Genomic DNA, 20,728 nt, shown 5'->3' with positions numbered 1-20,728 from the left:
GGGACTGCTGCTGCTATATTTTTTCTTCAAGAAAATGGCAAGGATTTGCAGGACATTAAACATAATTTTGTCTCTCCTTATTTCTTAGGTCCAGAGGAATTATCCTACTAGGCCTGCTTTTGTTCGTAGACAGCCTCGTCAGGCCACTGAAGGCAGGATGGGTGGTAGGCAAGCTCCTCCTGCTAAGTCTTCTTAGGCTGCTGAGGTTCAGAAGCCTCCTTTGTCTGACAAGCCTGCTTCTCTTTGACATCTTGCCCCTAACCCCAACCCTCTGCCAGGTTCCCTTGTCTTTTCAGCTCTCCCTCTGCCTTCCAAACTAGCTTCTCATCACCTCTGATTCTTGGGTTCTATCAATCCTTCATCAGGGTTACTTAATTTTGTAGAAGTCTTTCCCTTGTTTTTCAGGGATTCCCCAGCCTCCTGTGGAACAACTTCCTCATTTCTCAGAGGTCCTTGGTGGACCAGGGAACTATTCAACCTGTCCGTCCTTCACAGGGTGGAAAGAGATTTTACTCCAGAATATTCCTGGTTCCTGAAAAGGATGGCACTTAGGGAACTATTCTGGATCTCTCCTTTCTCTACACCCTTTTTAAGGTTCCTTCTTTTCAGATGCTTGCTTACTCTTGAAACCCTGTTTCCTCTTGCACTACCCCAGGCTTTTCTGGTGTCCTTGGATCTGAAGGATGCTTACCTTCATATTCCTAGTCACCCTCTTTTCAGGAATTTTTTACGTTTCTCTGTCTCTTCATTTCATTTTCCTGTTTTGCCCTTTGGCCTCTCTACTGCCCCAAGAGTATTCAAAAATGCCAGGGTCCTGTGATCATCTTTGTATGCGCCAAGGCATTCAGAATATTCCTTATTTAGATGACCTGTTGCCTCAGGCACCTTCTCCCAGTTGCCTGTTACAGATTCTGACATTCACCATATCTTTCCTTCAAATTGTGGGGTCACTATTAACTATCAAAAGTGTGTCCTGACTCCCTGTCAGGATCATGTGTATCTGGGTTGTAGGATTCAGACAGTGCACAAAGTCTTACCTTCTCTGCAGGCTGGTTTTTCATGCCTGGGATATGGCTCTCAGTTGTCAGTTAACTCTTCAGGTAGTGTATATTCCATTAGAACACAATCTAGTGACAGATGTTTTAAGCAGATCCAAAACACAGGCACATGAATGGATGCTTCACAGAGCTGTGTTTCTGAACATAGTCCATCAGTGGAGTATTCCTTGGGTAGAAGTATTCCTCGGGTAGATCCTTTTGCCTTCCATCTGAACAGGCAACTCCTTCTTTTCTGTTTCAGAGTGCCATGCCATTTGGCATGGAAGACAGATGCCCTTTCTTTTCCTTGGAGTGGATGTTTCTCTGTGCCTTCCTTCCACTTCCCCTACTTCCAAGAGTCCTGCAGAAGATTCAGCTGAGCTCCCCAAAAATCTTGCTAGTGACTCCCTTTTGGCCAAGACAGCACTGGTTCCCCTCTTAATGCATGACCTGGGGGCAATCACCACAGGTTACCTCACTGGTTAGACCTCCTCATACAGGACAAGGGGTCACTCATCTATCCTCACTTGTCCACTCTTCAACTGGCACTGTGGGTGATAGGGTTTTGATCCCTTTTAGGCATCTCTTTTCTGAGGATGTGCTCTGGGTTTTACAAGAGGCAAGAAAACCTACAAACCAGAAAGGTCTTGTATGTCCAAATGGAAGGGAGATTTATGTCTGGTGCCATGCTTGTAACCAGGACCCTTTTTCAGTGGGGGTCCCTTTGGTTCTCTCATGTTTGTGCGAGTTGTTTCAGTCTGGCTTGGCATATTCTTCTGTTAAGGCCCATTTAGCAGCTATTTCTGCCTGTCTGCCCTTGAATCCTTCTTTGGCTTCTCGCTTTGAGGTCAAACAGATCCTTAAAGGCGTCCTGCATCTTAGGCCCCCAGGTAGCCTATTCCTCCTCCTGGGGACCTTTAATTTTGTTTTATTAAAATTGCCCAGGCTCCTTTTGAGCCTACAGGTTCAGCTTCTCTGCAGCATTTGTACTGGAAGTCTGTCCCATTGCTTGCTCTTACATCTGCTCAGAGGGTTTTTGAGGTTCAGACCCTTTGTGGCCATCCCTTTTTTTTTTGTTTTTTTTCACAGGGACAGGGTGTCCCTTCATACTAATTCTTCTTTCATGCCCAAGGTGTTTAACTCCACTAGAACTGTTGCCTGATGTTCTTGTGTTTCACTGTTGCAGTCATCACATTTGGGTTTTCTGCTTGCAGTAGCCCTCAGTCGGCTTAATTATCAAAGTCTTGTTGCCTGCGTCGGTTGCTCTCTCATCTTTCATGACGTCAGGTAGTCAGGGGTATAAAGCATGCAGCCGACGCAATTACATCTGTCTTTCTTGCCGTGCGGTGCCCGAAGCAGAAGCAGTTCGCAAGTGCTGGTCGGCAGACTCCTGAAATTTTCATTTCGAGTTTCAGATACGAAGTCTTCATCTAAGCTAAGTACCCTGTTGGGTATTTCTTGTGGAAAGCAAATACCTCATAAAGATTTCCATTCGTACTGCATTCCTTACTTAGGCCCAGACCACGACATACCTCACTGTCGGTTTTGTGCCTTATTCAAACCTCATACTATTCGTCGTTGGTTCATTTACACATCTAAATATTTTGGTACTCAGTTCAATTATCCAGACTACCGACATTCCGAAAAAACACAAAGATAAAGACAGAGACCGACTGCATAGGTCCAAAGCTGCCAACGACACTTCTCCTAAGCTAGTCTCCAGTTCGCCTGTTCTCAGTGAGGAGCTTTTGCAGCTCCTGATACCCACTACTTCAGATTCGCAGGCCTCTACTGAGACCCATTCGGAGTCCAGTATGCCGCGAGATTCTTCTTCGACTTTGGAACCTGCGGATGTCTCTACCTTGGATGGGTCCGGAGCCGCTGTGCAGGCACCAACTTCTGAGGGTGTATTCAGGCCTACTGACTTGCATATTAAACTGATGCCATCTTCTTCTTCAAGACCTAAAACTCGATCCATGCCTAGAAAACTGACGCCCAGACCGCATTGTCAGGCCCCTGTGCCTAAAAAACAAATAAGAATGGCTGAAGACCTTATTACTCTAATCAGGGGAAGCCACCCTTCCCCCCTTTAAGAGACCTAGGACTGATTTTCCTTCTGATTCTTCTGATCAGGATTCTGAAATTTCTGTTTTCTCTGATGACCAGGATTTGCCCTTATCTACCTATGAGGACTCTGATGCAGAGGACTCCATTCCCTCTGCTTCCCCTCCAGAGGATTTCTCTTTTGGTGAAACCTTGCATACTCTTAGGGAGCATTTTGCTGGGAAAGCCAGGATTACTCTTGACTCCAAAAAGAGGCTTAGGGAATTCTTACTCCTACCTCAACACAGGCCTTTAGCTATCCCTCCTTTACTGGACATTGTAGATGATGCCTTCTTGGAATCTAGCCTGGCCCCTGACTCTCTACCTCCTGCTCCCAAAATCCTGGTAGGTATTACAGGGTACCTGACTCTCACAAGTTCCACTTTAAAAATCCAACTGCAGATCCTAAGACCATTTCACAGGGACCCAAGGACATTAAGGCTACTACTGCCAAAAATCCTACCCCCTCTGATAGAGATTCCAGGGCGCTGGATAGATGGGGTAAGAAGGTATACATTTCTGCAACCTTGGCCGTTAGAGCCTTAAACTGCCAGTTTCATATGTTAACGTATCAGCAGGATATTATTGGATTGCTTAAACAGAAAATGATGTTGATTCCTGACTGTGCTGAAAATAAAGATTTACAGGATTTAATGCATTCTGCTGAACAAGTTGGAAAACATACTTTGCATTGTGGTTTTGATTCATTAGAGGCATCTTGCAGGGCTGCCGTCACTGTGTCTGTACTTAGAAGGCATGCTTGGCTTAAGGAGCAATCTTTGTCAGAGCATGTTAAAGCTAAATTACTGGATGCTCCCTTAAACCAAGACCACCTGCTTTGCAACAAATCAGAAGTAGTACTTAAAAAAATGGAGGAAAAAACTAAATCTATGCAAACTGTTAAAAGATTTCCTGCAAGTACAGCCTCACAGATTTAGTAGGCATTGGCCCTCTAAGAATTGGTCCTTTCCTGCCTCTTCCAGGCCTTCTCAGTCCAAACCCAGAACCAGCAGAATACCTAGGCTTCAGTCCCAAGGTACTCAGGCCTAAGCAGTGGGGGGGCTCCCACTTCCAAAGCAGGGAGTAGTAAGAATCCCCCCATGGTAAACTCTCTCAATGACTTAACTTTAAATCTTCTAAGCCCTGCTCAACTGACTGTTCCTTTAGGGGGAAAGATTGTCCTGCATGCAAAAAATTGGGAACTCATTACACAGGACAAAAGGGGTTTAAATATATTTTCCCAGGGATACAAGTTTCACTTCCACTCCTTGCCAACCCCAAACGGCTGGCCAGACCTACCCCCAAATCAGTGGGCAGAGGTTCAAAAGCAAATTCTCTCTTTTAAGCAGCAGGGCTATTCAACCTGTCCCAGAAGAAGAATGGGGACAAGGTTTATACTTGAGACTTTTCCTGGTACACAGAAAAGACAATTCCTGGTGTCCTATCCTGCACCTGTCCATCCTAAACACATTTTTGGTAATCCCAAAATTCAAGATGCTAACTCTTCATCAGCTGCTTCCCATGCTAGGCAAAGGTGCCTGGTTGGCAACACTGGATTTAAATGAAGTCTACCTGCACATCCCAGTAAGGGAATCTTGCAGAAGATACCTACACTTCAGAGCAGGCTAGGCTACATGCACTATCGGTTCTCTGCACTGCCCTTTGGCTTATCTGCTGCGCTAAGGGTGTTCACAAAGTGCCTAGCTCCAGTCATTGTATTTTGCAGGCAAAGAAATATTCAGATATACCCATACCTGGACGATTGTCTAATTCAGGCAGAAAGCTAGGACATACTATTAAATCATCTGGCATTTGTAAAGAAATTGCTAACGTCTCTGGGGTACACCATAAACGAAAAAAAATCACATCTTGTACCCTGCCAACAAATTGTATTCCCGGGAGCAAGCTTGAATACAACTTCCCAGATGGCCTACCTCATGCCAGAGAAACAAGTTCATTTGACAGTCTACTTCAAACTACTGGCCACAAAGACCCAGCTATCTACAAGGAAAATATTGCAAGCCCTGGGGTTCATGGCCTCTTGCATTCTACTAATTCCATATGCAAGAGTGCATATGAGGAAACTACAATGGTATCTAAAAAGCCTATGGTGTCAACATTCTCAGGATCTAGAATCAATGATTCCTATCATACCTTGTCTACAGAGAGAGTTCCTTTGATGGGCAGAGGCCTGCCACCAAAACAAGGGACTGCCATTCATTCTACCCCCTGCCACCCAAACCCTAACAACAGACTCATCAGATTATGCATGGGGGGCTCACTTGGCAGGGCAGTGCATTCAGGGCACACGGAACCCAAATCAAATGCACCTGCATATTAATCAAAAAGAAATGTTAGCTGTACAGAATGCTCTGACATCCTTCAAGGACCACATTTTTCCAGGACAGTTATTGGTAAAAACGGACAACACCACTGTTATGTGGTACATAAACAAGCAGGGGGAAACCCACTCCTACCCTCTCTGCAGACTAGCCATGGCTCTGTGGAACACAGCCTTGAGCTACCAAGTGCATCTACAGGCTCAATTCCTGCCAGGAAAGCTAAATACACTGGCAGACGACCTAAACAGAAATCTCATGGACCCACACGAGTGGAAACTGGAACCAAACATATTCAACATGTTGAGAAACAAATGGGGGAGCCCAGAGATGGACCTGTTTGCCTCCCCCCAGAACTACCAATTGGACAAATTCTGCACTAGGACTCCCCACAAACAAGCTTGGAAAGTGGATGCCCTGTCCTTCACCTGGAAAATCCTATCAGTTTATGCCTTTCCCCCTCTGCCTCTCCTCTCCAAGGTACTACTAAAGATCAAACAGGAGAAACCAAGGACAATACTGATTGCACCAGACTGGCCATGCCAACACTGGTACTCCCTCTTGCACAGTGTGTCACTGCTGCCACCATGGAACCTGTCTCAGACCCCTACCCTGCTGTCCAAGCAGGAGGGCCAGGTTCTGCACCCACAGCTTCAAACCCTGAACCTGGCAGCCCAGTAAATTACCTGATCTCTCCCTTACCATCCCTCAGTAAGTAAGTGATGGATGTCATTCTGGAGGCAAGGAGGCCTAGTACTAGAAAGTCCTATGCTGAAAAATGGAAAAGATTCTGTTCCTGGAGCCAAACTCAGGGGATGGGCACAGCAGCGCCCAATTTACCCCATATTCTTCAATACTTAACTGAGATACTAAACAAGGGCCTTTCCTTTTCCTCCATCAAAATTCATGTCTCAGCCATTTCAGCTCATTACAATACAGAACCACCCCTCTTCTCTCATCCACTGCTGAAGCAATTCCTCAGAGGGACCAAAAACTTAAGACCACCCAAGAGAGCCCCTACTCCAGCCTGGGACCTTAACTTCATATTGGAAAAGCTTACTCTACCTCCCTTTGAGCCAGCTGCAAATGTAGAGTTGAAATTCCTTTCTTGGGAAAACAACCTTCCTTCTAGCCATCACTTCAGCAAGAAGGGTGTCTGAATTACAGGCCCTCATGGCAGTGGAGCCTTTCATCATCTTTCATGCTGACAGGGTGTCCCTCAGGACCAATCCCTCCTTCATGCCCAAGGTGGTATCCAGTGTGGCCCTTAATCGGTCCATTCATTTGCCAACCTTCTTTTCTAATCCACAGAACAAAGGGACAAAAATACTGCACTCCTTGGACGTGCACAGACAACTTAGATTTTACTTGGACAGAACTAAGCCTCTCAGGAAATCAGCTGCTGGTTGCATTTGCTGCAGGGGCAGAGGGGAAGGCCATTTCAAAGCAAACCATTTGTAAGTGGATAGGCCATTGCATTCATTTCTGCTATAAGCACCATGGAAAACCTTGCCCCACAGGGGATAATACCACATTCAACTAGGGCTGCATCTACCTCTACAGCCTTTCTCAGAGGTGTCCCTACCAGGGACATCCTAGAAGCTGCTACCTGGAGTTCTGTACATACCTTCACCAAGCATTACCACTTGCCAATTTTTTTCTAAATCCAGAGCTGGCTTTGCCACTGCAGTCTTGAAGGGCCTTATAGCTGGTCCTAATGCTATCTAATTACCTCCTCCCATCCTTAGCTTTGGGAATCTACCCAAATGTGATGACTGCAACAGTGAAACATGAAGAATATAGTACAGTTGTGTACACTTACCATAAATATAGATGTTAGAGTGTATTCACTGTTGCAGTCCTGGTTACCCTCCCTCCAGCCCCCTAACTTCTGTTGACTATACCTCTATTCTTGTTTACTGTGCTTAAAGCTTTTTGGTGTATTTGCTTTTTTGTTGGGGGTGTGACCTTGTATATAATTGCTTCCATTTATGGGGGCACCTGACATCTGGGGCAAGAAAAACTGATGTAATGGCGTCGGCTGCATGATTTATACCCCTGACTACCTGACGTCATGGAAGATGAGACAGCAACCGACACAGGATCCAAGACTTTGATATTCAGGCCAACTGAGGGCTACTGCAAGCAGATAATCCAAATGTGATGACTGCAACAGTGAATACACTCGAACATCTACATTCATAGTAAGTGTACACAACTGTACTTTCTGCTGCTTTCTTCAAGGGGCTGGTCATCAATTCCATCCTTGAAGCTGCTACTTGGTCTTCAGTACATACCTTTACTAAAGCATTATAAATTGGATACAATTTCTAGGGCTATTCTGCACATGTTTGAGAGCTCTTCCCAGCCTTCCTCCTCCCAGTCCTTTTCTTGAGCTTTTTACTTTCTACAGTGAAGAATATGGCATGTACTGTTATATAGAAGGACATAGTACAGTTGTGTTGCATCTTACCATAACAGTAGATGACCTGCTCTTGAATGTTGTAGTATTCGCTCCCTCCCAATCCTTTTTATTTTGGGGGGGGGGCTTGTTTTGGGTTCCCTCCTGGCCAAGCAAGGGTCTCCCTTTTTTTTCTGCATTTTCTCCTTTTGGATGTGCATAGCCTGTTTTGTCCTATGGAGACTGTTCTTTACTGGGGCAATTCAGATCTAGGTAGCTGGATCTGTATGTCACCTTTATGCCCTATGTCCTGAACGGGGAGTATAAGTGTGATGTAAAGTGCATGGAAGATCTAAATGCTTTGGTATATTGACCGGACATGGGGCTGTCCTTGGCAGGAGATCTCTACAGTGAAGAATACTGCAACATTGAAGAGAAGGACATCTACTGTTATGATAAGATTTTACTGTACTATCCATTCATTCAGGTCTCTCCACAGTCCCACCTTGGCTGAAAAATTGGACTGGGAGAAAATGGTGAGGGCTCTTGCCAAGGTTTAGATTAAGCTGAGTATCCTCTCTTCCTTTTTAGTTTCAAGAACTGCAAGAGAAGCTCCCACCTAACTCATTCTTGTTCTCACTTACTGACAATTTTATTTCTTGACAGGTGATTCAGAAAGAATGGTTCAGTACAGCTGCTTTTTTCAGCATCAATACCATTGTCTCCTGTTATGCCAGTGTCTTTGGTGCTGAGCTGTTTGGTACTTTAGGTCACTAGACTCCAGGTCTTTGGCACCAATGCGTTTGTGTTAGTCTTGGCACCAGTGTCCCCATGGCTATTCTTGACAATTATGTTAACACGGAGTCCTTTGGACGAAAGCACTCCCTGGTACTGATGTCCTTCTTGGTGTTGGTGCTATGATTGGCAGACTCGAAGATGAGTTTGTCCACATAGATTCCTTTCGCTTTACAGGTTATTATGGTACAAATTCATGTTGGCTCCTGAGCATTTGACTATTGCTTGAAAGCAACAGTCCCTGTTGGTTGACCTTGCCTATGAATCTGCATCATTGTCCGCTTCTCCCCAGGATGCCCACTCATCTTCCAGTGGAGAGAGATAGCTGCTTCAGGGATAGGCAGGCCTTATCCAGTTTAGAATTCCCTCTGAGTATGTGGACTCCCTTGCACAGATGTTCATCGTGCATACAGCTGCAGTCATTACAGATGGGTTATCCTGCCGTCAGGCGGGTCCTCGGTCGGCCGAATTCCAAAGTCTAGGTCCGACGTCGGTTGTCGTCGCTTCTTCCCTGATGTCAGTGCGGCAGGGGTACAAAAGAGGCAGCCGACGCTATTTTCTTCAGTCATTCTTGCCATGCGGTGCCCGAAGCAGAAGCAGTTCGCATGTGCCGGTCGGCCAGCTCCTGAGATTTACGAAAGTATTTCAGCCGAAGTCTTCTTGAAAGCTAAGTACCCCGTTTGGGGAAACTTTTCTTGCCTCAGACTGATGTCAGACAAAGTTAATAATTGCATTTCATGTGGGAAGCAAATACCGCATAAGGATTTCCACTCTTTCTGTATACCTTGCTTAGGCCCAGACCACGACGTCTCGGCCTGCCGTTTTTGTGCTAGATTAAACAAGCGCACTATTAAGCACCGGGCGGAGTTCGTCCTTCATTATTTTGGCAAAAAATGTAATTATATCATGTTGTCGGATACTCCGACTCCAGTTTTGAGCAAAAGACGCAAAGATAAGGACCGACATCCAAGGTCCGCACCGACTACTGAGACCACGCTTAGGCTGACTACCGGTTCTCCGGTTCTCAGTGAGGCGCCTACGCAGCCCCTGAGTACCGATGACACTACATTACCGGTGACTTCAGTACCCGAGGTCGCAGGCTCCTCGGTCCCCATTCCTACTGCAGATACTGACCCCACTCTTGGCGGGGAAACTCAGAATTTAGACAGGCCTGCCATTTTTGAAGGCGTCTTCAGGCCTTCCTCCTTCTCTATTAAATCTTTCACTAAATCTAAAGCAGCCATGAAAACCAAAAAACTGTGTCCTCAGACCTCCTCTCAAGGCCCCATGCCTAAAAAGCAGATGCTTAAAATGGCTGAGGATTTGATTACTCTTATCAGGGGTTCTCAATCCCCCTCTGACAAAAGACCCAGATTAGAGGAAGACTACCTTTCCTCAGATCAAGCTTCTATTACCTCAGAACACTCTGAGGACCAGGATTATGCCTATTCCCCTTTCAAAGACTCTGATGCTGAGGAGTCTATTCCCTCGGTCTCCCCTCCTGAGGACTACTCTTTTGGGGAAACCCTGCATACATTGAGGGAACACTTTCACTGGGAAGGCCAAGATTACTCAGATTCCAAGAAAAGGCTCAGGGAATTTCTACTGCTCCCCCAGCATAGGCCCCTGGCTATCCCTCCTGTTTTAGATATTTTGGATGATGTGTACACAGAAGCCAGCCTTAATCCAGATTCTTTACCTCCAGCTCCTGTTAAACCAGACAGGTATTACCGGGTTCCTGATTCTCACCAGTTCCTATATAAAAGCCATACTGCTGACCCAGAAACTATTTCACAGGGTCCCAAGGGAATTAAGGCCTCTACTGCCAAAAACCCATTACCTTCAGAGAGAGATTCCAGAGCATTAGACAGTTGGGGGAAAAAGGTGTATACCTCGGCCACTTTAACCATGAGGGCATTAAACTGTCAATTCCATATGTTAAAGTATCAACAGTTTTTGTTATCCCAGTTGAAAAGCAAAATGGCACAACCAGAACAACCAGATTTGAAAGAGTTGCAGGATTTGTTGCATGGTGCAGAGCAAGTGGGTAAACATACCTTGCAGTGTGGTTTTGATGCTTTAGAGGCCTCATGTAGAGCTGCTGTTACGGGGTCTGTTATACGTAGACATGCTTGGCTCAAAGAGCAAACCTTACCAGATCATGTCAAAGCTAAATTATTAGATGCATCACTTCAAAAAGATGTATTGTTTGGTGTTAAAGCTGAGGCGGTACTAAAGAAAATGGAGGAAAAAGCGAAATCAATGCAAACAGTGAAAGATTTCCTGCAGGTACAACCTCCACGTTTCAGCAGAAACTGGCCTTCAAAAAATTGGTCCTTTCCAGCCACGGACAGACCTCAAAGGGGCAGATACAGACGCCCAAGGGGTAGAGGGCAACCTCAAGGATCTTACAGAGCCAGACAGTGGCAAGCACCAACCCCAAGAGGTGGAGAAGATAGATCACAGTCATTTAGAAAACAGACACAATGACTTCCCCCTACACCTGCCAAGCAAAGCTTTAATGGCAGCACCTTTGGGCGGAAAACTGGCATTATTCTCAAAAAATTGGCATATTGTTACAAAAGACAAATGGATTCTGGACATTATAGACAGAGGCTACAGGTTCCACTTTCACACCCTTCCAAGAATGAGAGGCATGCCAAACCTGCCACAAAATCAAAGGGCAGAGGCACAAAACAAATTTCCGCTCTCATGGACATGAAAGCGATTCAAGAGGTACCTGCAAAAGAACAAGGTCAAGGTTTTTATTCCAGACTATTCCTGGTACCAAGGAAAGACAAAGATTGGAGACCTATCTTAGACCTATCCATCCTAAACACATATCTACAGGTGCCAAAATTCAAGATGCTCACATTACAGCAGCTTCTTCCCATGCTGGGCAAGGAGTCTTGGCTGGTAACATTGGACCTCAAGGAGGCATACCTGCATGTCCCTATCAGACAAGATTGCAGAAGATACCTCAGATTTCTTGCAGGTTCAACCCATTACCAATTCTCTGCATTGCCCTTTGGCTTATCTACTGCGCCCAGAGTATTTACAAAATGCCTGGCATCAGTAATCGCCTTCTGCAGACTACAAGGAATACAAATCTACCCATATCTGGACGACTGCCTGATCCAAGCGGACAGCAAGGACATACTATTGCAGCACCTGGCGTTTGTAATAAAACTGTTAAACATCCTGGGATACACAGTCAACAAAAAGAAATCAAAACTAATACCCTCTCAACAAATAATTTTCCTGGGTGCCATCTTGAATACAACCACTCAGATGGCCTACCTCACGACAGACAAACAAGGGCAACTGTCTCAGTACTTAAGCAAAATGGCAACTTTCACCAGGCTAACTGCAAGGAAAGTCCTGCAGGCTCTGGGATTCATGGCATCTTGCATCCTACTAATCCCATGTGCAAAGCTGCATATGAGGAAGCTTCAATGGTACCTAAAAAACTTATGGTCTCAACACAGCCACAGCTTGGAAACAATTATACCACTCATTCCATGCCTTCAAAAGGAATTTTGTGGTGGGCTCAAGCATGCCAAAGAAACACAGGTCTCCCTTTCTGTGTACCTCAAGCAACTCAAATCATCACAACAGACGCCTCAGACTACGCCTGGGGAGCACACATGGCAGATCAGTGCATTCAGGGAAAATGGTCCCAAAAAGAGAAGCACCTACACATCAACCAAAAGGAGATGCTAGCCGTGCAAAATGCTATTATGACCTTCAAAGATCTACTGCATCCAGGCCAGCTATTGATAAGGACAGACAACACCACAGTGATGTGGTACATAAACAAACAGGGGGGAACTCATTCATACCCCCTGTGCAGGCAAGTCATGACACTATGGAACACAGCACTGGAATTGCAAATTCAACTACAGGCACAATTCCTGCCAGGGAAGGAAAACACACTGGCAGACAACCTAAGCAGAAATATGAAAGATCCACACGAATGGAAGTTGCATCCTCAAGTTTTCACAAAGATAACTCAGGCATGGGGACAGCCAGACATAGATCTATTTGCTACCCACAGAAATTACCAGTTGAAAAAATTTTGTTCAAGAACCTATCATCCACAGGCCTGGAAAGTGGACGCACTCTCTTTTAATTGGACAACATTGACAGTTTATGCCTTCCCGCCTCTTCCTCTACTGCCCAAAGTTCTATTAAAAGCCAGAGCAGAGAGGTGGCAAATGATTCTCATTGCTCCAGACTGGCCAAGACAACACTGGTATCCGCTCCTGAAGAGCCTGACACATTCCCCACCATGGATCCTACCTCTAGTCCCTCTTCTGTTGTACCAGCACAACTACAAAACCCTTCACAGCCAGCTCAAAACCCTAAATCTAGCTGCATGGAGAATTCCTTGATTTCCCAACAGACTCTCCTCTCCAAGGAGGTGCAGGATGTCATCTTGGAGGCCAGAAGACCTTCTACTAGAAAAGCCTACTCCACCAAATGGAAACGATTTTGTGCCTGGAATCAAGAAAAGGGCCAGAATCCTTGGGTAATAAATATACCTCAAATTTTACAGTACCTAGCTGAGATGTTAAATAGTGGACTTTCCTTCTCCTCCATCAAGATCCACGCTTCAGCCATTTCTGCACAAGACAACACAGATCCTCCTTTATTCTCACATCCTCTCTTAAGGCAGTTCCTCAGAGGGGCAAAAAATATGAAACCCCCAAGGAAACCACCAGTCCCTGCTTGGGACCTCAACTTCGTATTGGAAAAGCTGATCCTTCCTCCCTTTGAGCCAGCTTCTTCAACAGAACTACAATACTTGTCATGGAAAACAGCCTTTCTTCTGGCTATCACCTCAGCACGCAGGGTTTCGTAGCTACAGGCCCTCATGGCTGTGCAACCATTCATCATTTTCCATCAGGACAGAGTTTCATTACGAACCAACCCTACCTTTATGCCAAAGGTAGTATCCAGTGTAGCTTTGAATAAGACTATCCACTTACCTACCTTTTATCCAAATCCACAAAACAAAGGGGAAAGACTACTACATTCCTTGGACATTCACAGACAACTTCGTTATTATTTGGACAGGACAAAGCCATTCAGGAAATCCGAGCAACTCTTTGTGTCCTATGCTACAGGTGCTCAAGGAAAGGCTATTTCCAAACAGACAATTTCAAAATGGATAGCCTACTGCATACGCTTTTGTTACTCATTTCATGGAAAAACTGTGCCTGCATGCATCAGATCCCACTCCACCAGGGCCACAGCTACCTCTGCAGCTTTCCTCAGGGGGGTCCCTACCAAGGACATTTTGGAAGCAGCCACTTGGAGTTCAGTGCACACTTTCTTCAAGCACTATCACCTTCCACTATACTCTAAATCTAGAGCGGGTTTTGCCACAGCAGTCTTGCAGGGCATCCTCGCTCCTCCTAGTTCCACTTAGTGCCTACCACCCTTACTTAGCTTTGGGATTCTTCCCATCTGTAATGACTGCAGCTGTATGCACAATGAACATAGTACAGTTTTGTACCTACCATAAATGTAGATGTTCGAGTGCTCATACAGCTGCAGTCCAGGTTACCCCCCCCTCCGTCCCCTCTTAGGACAGGCCTTATGACAAACACCTTATCATACAACCTTTTTGGGGTATTCTTTTATGGTGTATTTGCTTGCAACTACTGTTTTTTGATTATTCTATATTGCATGTTTGCATAACATTATGTTTTGCCTTCCTTCTGGGGGCACCTGACATCTGGGGCAAGAAAAACTGAAGAAAATGGCGTCGGCTGCCTCTTTTGTACCCCTGCTGCACTGACGTCAGGGAAGAAGCGACGACAACCGACGCCGGACCTAGACTTTGGAATTCGGCCGACCGAGGACCCACCTGACGGCAGGATAACCCATCTGTAATGACTGCAGCTGTATGAGCACTCGAACATCTACATTTATGGTAGGTACAAAACTGTACTTTCTCAGCCCCAGTACTATTGTAGGAAAAAAATAGGTGAGATTTCTGATGAAATTCTTCAACTGGTGCATGAACAAGAGTGTTGAACAAGAGTGTTGACCATTTGATACCCTCTCTCCTGATGATGATATCTTGTAAGAAGATTTTGACGTTGCCATACCGACATCTTGGGAGGTCCATCTGGTTGAAAGGATGGTCTCAGACTGTGCTCAGAAAGCCCAATAGGAACCAGATATGGTAATGTCTGTGCCTAGGAGACTGGATAGGATTCTCCAGCCTCCAGGTGACTGTATGTGTTGGAGTGAAGTTTCCTTAGCTGATGCTGTTGGTTACTTCCTTAAAAAGAAGTATCAGAAAGAGCCAAGCTGTTCATCCCCCCTCCCTGACAGTGAGTCTCAGGCATTGGGCCAATTTGGGAACCATGTTTATGTACCCACTTTTGCTGTTGGGCTCCTAACTTCCTAATTCATAAGACATGTTTTCAGAGTGACCTAGAAGATAGGACTTTTAACACACTGAAAAAAGTGGCAAATAGAGAGTTGTACAGGAGGCTGGAGACCCAGCTGGCAACTGTTGCTACTGTATGTAAGGTCCCTATGCCAATCTGGCATAATGCAGTTAATGGAGTGGCTTGCGCAGCAGGTTTAGGCATTCCAGTACATTAGCATCTCTGGCTCAGGCTTTTTTAGATTTTCAGATAACTTTATGACATCATTTATGCCACTGTAATGATTCCACACTTTTTTATCCACAGGTGAGGGAGATAATGCATAAGGGGAAGCAGGAAGCGAAGATGCTGTCAGTAATTTTTTTTCCATAATCAGGGGTGTGCCTGGAATTTGTGGTTTAGGAAAGGCTAACAGCTTCCATTTATTCAGAATTGTGAAGAGACCAATACTGCTATGGAGGTTTCTAGAGCTTGAGCCATCCTATAGGCAGAGGTGATTCACATAGTTAGGGCTTTCACAGTCTTCTCTTTGGGAGGTAACTGCAGAATCCCTGAATACGTGGCTAATTGTCCCTATTTGAAGACTGTTGGGTTTGCAGTTTTCTAACCTTGTCTGTGTGGCAGGCCATTACACAAGACAAGTGGAGAAAGCAGATGGTATCCAGGATCTGTACCATTCTATTCGTATCCCATTCTCAGCCATTATTTCATCCATTTCTTCACCTACCACCCCATCAAGAGTCAGTGGCCAAACTAGAGGTCACAGACCTCTTGTGCAAAAGACCCTTGAAGGCACTTTTTGGTTCCCTAGAAAACAAAAAGGGCCTCAAGCCAGTCTTAGATGAAAGTGTTCTGAAGTTGCTCATAGAAAAGACAAAGTTCCAGATGGTCTTGGTACAAGCAATCCTTTCATGTGTGAGGAAGAAGACTGGATATGCCCCTTGGATGTCCAGGATGCCTGTTTACATGTCTTTGATAGTCATGGAGTCCAGGAAGTTCCTGTGCTTTCAGGGTGGGAAACCAGTCACTTTCAATTCAGGCCCCTTCCTTTTGCACTTACTACAACCCCTAGAGTGCTCACCAGTTGCATGACAGTCATTGAAATGCATTCTAGGCTGAGGGAACCAAAATTTTCCCATATATGGATGACAGGCTCTTAGCTGTCCCTACAAAAGAGTCTAGATTCTTGTAATTGTTCAGTTCCTTGGGAGTATCACTGAACACAGATAACTTGTAGATGAAACTGTCACTAGCACTAATCTTCAGAGACCCACACAGATATTCTGTTCCACTTTGTCCGCATTTCCCATGACAGGATCGTATCCCTACAGTCCAAAGTTAACAGTCTTCTGTCATTTCTGATAGTGATGTCATTGTTGTTCAAGATTCTGGAGCTCATTGGAGCAACCATCTTTCAAATTTTTTAGTTTAGTCAGAGCACACATTTCTACACTGTATGTCTTCTGATCAGGGGTTTCCAGGTGTGCTGTAGTCATCTAGACTTGTGGCTTCATCCAGACATCCATTCTTTTTGCCTATCCTGTGCTTGGTTGTCACCATGAATGTATCTGCCATGGAGTGGGGGACATTGAGTCAGACAGTCCAAGGAACATGGTTGAAAGAGGCTATTCTGCATGTGAATGTCCTGAAAATGGAGGTAATCCTGTTAGTGTTGCAGCCTTTACAGTCTGTCCCTTAGAGTGCGATATCCATATACTCTGATAACATGACAGAAGTTTAGAGCATCAGTAAGCAAGGGGCAAACCGACTCCTATCCCATATGCTGAGAGGATATGCAGCTTGGGAATAGGCCCTGTTGACCTCTGCCTTGTAACAGGTAACCACAGATGAAGAAATGATTGCAACACCGATTTAAGGTTCTTTGCATAGAATATTTACAGAAATCAATGGGAGTTAGCCTGATACACACTGTCTTGTAAGATTGTTTTCACTCTACAACAGATGGATCAATTTCTGACAAAACTACTGTGCAAAGAGTTCCTATCAGTCAAAGAATGGAAGGGTTTTATATTGGACTGTATCAGATACTACAAAAGGATAACACCCCAAGACCAGTTCTAGACTTACTACAGTAAATTTTCTAGAGTGAAGACTTTCATTACAGTGATTTTTAAAGACTGTATTTTTTTCATAGGTGACATGATATAAAAAAAAAAAAAGCAGTATTTCAGATTCTGAAGAAATCATCATTTGCTTCAGTTCCCATTTCTGTCATTTGAGATAGCCTCAGTCTTCATAGCAGTTACCACTAAGTATGTACAAATTTCAGAAAGCAGAACATAGCAGTTTGCCTTTTTTAGATGACTGGTATTGTGAAAAAAAGGAACTACTGACAGAATACATCAGTTAAACCATTCCTTTGTTCAAACCTTTAGGGTGCAACAGAAAATTATAAGAAATCTTTCCTAATTTCCACAACATCTGTAACTTTCTAAGGCATTTAGAGAATCAGTGTTTAGGAGTGTCTTTCCAACTCAGAACAAAAGAACATTAGATTCCTTCAGTTAATCCTGTTACTGTTCTGTTAGCAGAAAGCCATCTTAGTAAGAAAGTTTTGTAGACTATTCAGGTAGGTGTCTTCAGTCATTGTTTTGGTCACTCAAACAGGATTACATATGAGGAAAACACAATGCATTTCAGAAACATTTGTAATTAGTCTGCAGGTCTCCTGGACATACCTCTGAACCTGGAAACATCAGAAATCTGGACAAAGGCCCATGAGAAGTAGGTACAACTGGCCAAAAATCAAGATACTGATCAGCATATAATTAGCATACATAATTACATAACCACACCCTCTTCAATGGAATTGTGGGATACCTGCATTCAAAACACAAGTTGAAGAACAGACAAAATATTAAACACAAAATATAACCAGAATAATACTGTTTCATTTATATTAACATTTGAACTTGTATCATATGTTGAACCTGTATAAAACTGAAATGCAATTATCTTTTATAAAAATGAAATCAACTGCTATGCTAATATTAAATAACACTGTTAAGTGTAACAAATTACAAAATATTAACTAATCCAGCATCCATCAGCTTGTCCAGCACTGAAAAACATTTTATGCAATTATGTTCCCAGTCTTTCATTGCAATTCAGTGATCAAAAACTCCTGTCTTCAAACCCAGAAAATCTGCTTGGGCATTGTCTGTACTCCTACAAGGTTGCTAAGGCCTGGAACTCCTTACCTGTATTCATCAGGTCTATAGCCCCTTCCCTTCTTTCAAAACCGCTCCGAAAGACTTCCTAGTTTCAAGCTTCATTTCGCCCCTCATATGATCTACCAGCCAGATAACAGTACCCATCTTTGCAGATAAAATCCTGGTCAGGCTTGCCTTACTCTTGCAAGATTTTCCAACTCTCCTACAGTCACAGACAATTTGGAAACTGTTTACTGCACAGAAAGCAAGCGAGCTATATGACCAACTGGTGGCACCAGTAATTTAAGAAAGAGTGTCCACATGTTTCAGCTGCCTTTTTCAGGGTGACTCTAAGGGTTGCCACCTTTTCAAATTCCCAAAGTGGGACATTTTTTGTTGAAATGTGAGATTTTGTAGGACAAAACATACCCACAGTAGGTGCAAAGGATTTTATTTTTATTTTTTTTTTTTGCAAAATAAAAGCTTATTCTTGTAGCATTTGAGTTGCTATGCTATTTCCTATTAACATTTGGGTGTCTAAGATAGACAAAAACTGTTCTATACAAGTATTAAAGAAAATTTAGGACATATTGTCCTATTTTCTAGTTTTTTTTGAAGGACAGAACCACCTGAAGAGGGATAGGTGGTAACCCTAATGATAGTATGAGGTATACCATTCATCAACATTTATAGATTTTATAGTGTAACTTATTTTTCTGAGTAGCACTCCACAAACCCACTGAAAGTGGAAGGAGATATGTGCCATGCAGTAAGCAGACTTTATGGTAGTTAACTACCCATATTTTTGACTGGACATACTTTTCAAGAAGCTTTGTATCCATTTTTTAGGTCTGTACACAGTTAATAATGGATCGCTGTCTGAAACGTACTAGATGTTCTTCGTGTTTCACTGTTGCAGTCATTATATTTGGGTAATCTGCTGGCAGGTTGCCCTCAGTCGGCCTGAATTCCAAATTCTTGGGTCCTGCATCGGTTCGTGTCTCCTCTTCCATGACGTCAGGTTTTCAGGGGTATAAAACAAGCAGCTGACACCATTTTCTTCAGTCTTTCTTGCCACGCAGTGCCCGAAGCAGAAGCATTTCGCAAGTGCCGGTCGGCCGACTCCTGAAATATTTGAGTTTGAGTTTCAGAACCGAAGTCTTCACTAAAGCTAAGTGCCCCGTTGGGGAAACTTTTTTCTTGCTCCATACCGATGTCAGAAAAAGTTAATAATTGTATTACTTGTGGGAAGCAAATACCTCATAAGGATTTCCATTTATACTGTATTCCTTGCCTAGGCCTTGATCACACATGCCTGGCTGTCGGTTTTGTGCTAGATTTAACCAACGCACTATTAAGCGTCAGTATATTTTTGCCTCAAAGTATTTTGGAAACAGATTTAACTACCCAGAAATGTCGTTGGATAGCAATCTGACTACCGGAGTACATAAAACCACAAAAAAAAGGACAGAGACAGACAGTCGAGGTCCAAAACCGACAAAGCTTCTTCTAAGCCAGTCACCAGTTTGCCGGTACTCAGTGAGGCACTTTCGCAACCCCTGATACCCGCTACTTTCTAGTCGCAGGCCCCTACTGAGACCCATGTGGAGTCCGGCATGCTGGGAGATACACAAAGTATTGGACACACAGATGTATCTCACTCGGATGGGTCCGGAGCCGCTGAGCAGGCACCGGCTTCTGAGGTGTATTCAGGCCTCAACATTTTTATATCAAACTGACGACAGCTGCAAAACCAAAGACAAAAGCAACTTCTAAAGCTAAAAAAACGATGCATGAGCCACGTGCACAGGCTGCTAGCGTAAAAAACAGATTATCAAAATGGCTGAAGATCTTTTTCCTTGATCAGGGGTTCCCATCCCCCTCCTGATAAGAGGCCTAGGCAAGACACTGATAATGAATCTTCAGATCAGGTTTCTATTTCTTCTGATTCTTCTTCTGATCAGGAATTATCTGTTCCTCTCTATGAGGATTCTGATGCAGAGGAGTCTATCCCATGTGTATCACCTCCTGAGGATTATTCATTTGGAGAAACCTTGCATACTTTGAGGGAGCATTTTCACTGAGAGAGTCAATATTTCTCAGAATCGAAAAAGAGGCTCAGGGATTTCCTTCTTCTCCCTCAGCACAGGCCTTTAGCCATACCCCCTGTTTTAGACATTGTGGATGATGTGTTTTCGGAGTCAAGCTTAACCCCGGACTCCTTACCTCTGGCTTCCAGCAAGCCTGACAGGTATTACAGGGTCCCTGACTTTTTATTTAGAAACCCTGCTGCTGATCCTGAAACTATTTCACAGGGTCCAAAGGGAGTTAAGGCCTCAACAGCAAAAAATCCTACCCCCTCTGAAAGAGATTCAAGGGCACTGGATAGATGGGGAAAGAAGGTTTATACATCTGCAACCTTGGCTATTAGGGCATTAAACTTCCAGTTTCATATGCTCAAGTATCAACAACA

General features: G+C 44.2%; 1 protein-coding gene across 1 annotated transcript in view; it reads left to right on the top strand.

Annotated features, from left to right (window-relative positions):
- TRIM71 (tripartite motif containing 71) overlaps positions 1–20,728 on the top strand; it is a 1,372,825-nt gene that overhangs the window by 428,235 nt on the left and 923,862 nt on the right. The gene's annotated exons all lie outside the window — the stretch shown is intronic.

The sequence above is a fragment of the Protopterus annectens genome, chromosome 3.part1, assembly GCF_019279795.1.
Source record: "Protopterus annectens isolate FY-2018-M chromosome 3.part1, PAN1.0, whole genome shotgun sequence".
NCBI lineage: Eukaryota > Metazoa > Chordata > Ceratodontiformes > Protopteridae > Protopterus > Protopterus annectens.
Note: the sequence above shows the minus strand (reverse complement) of the source record. Positions and strands in the feature narration are given on the sequence as shown.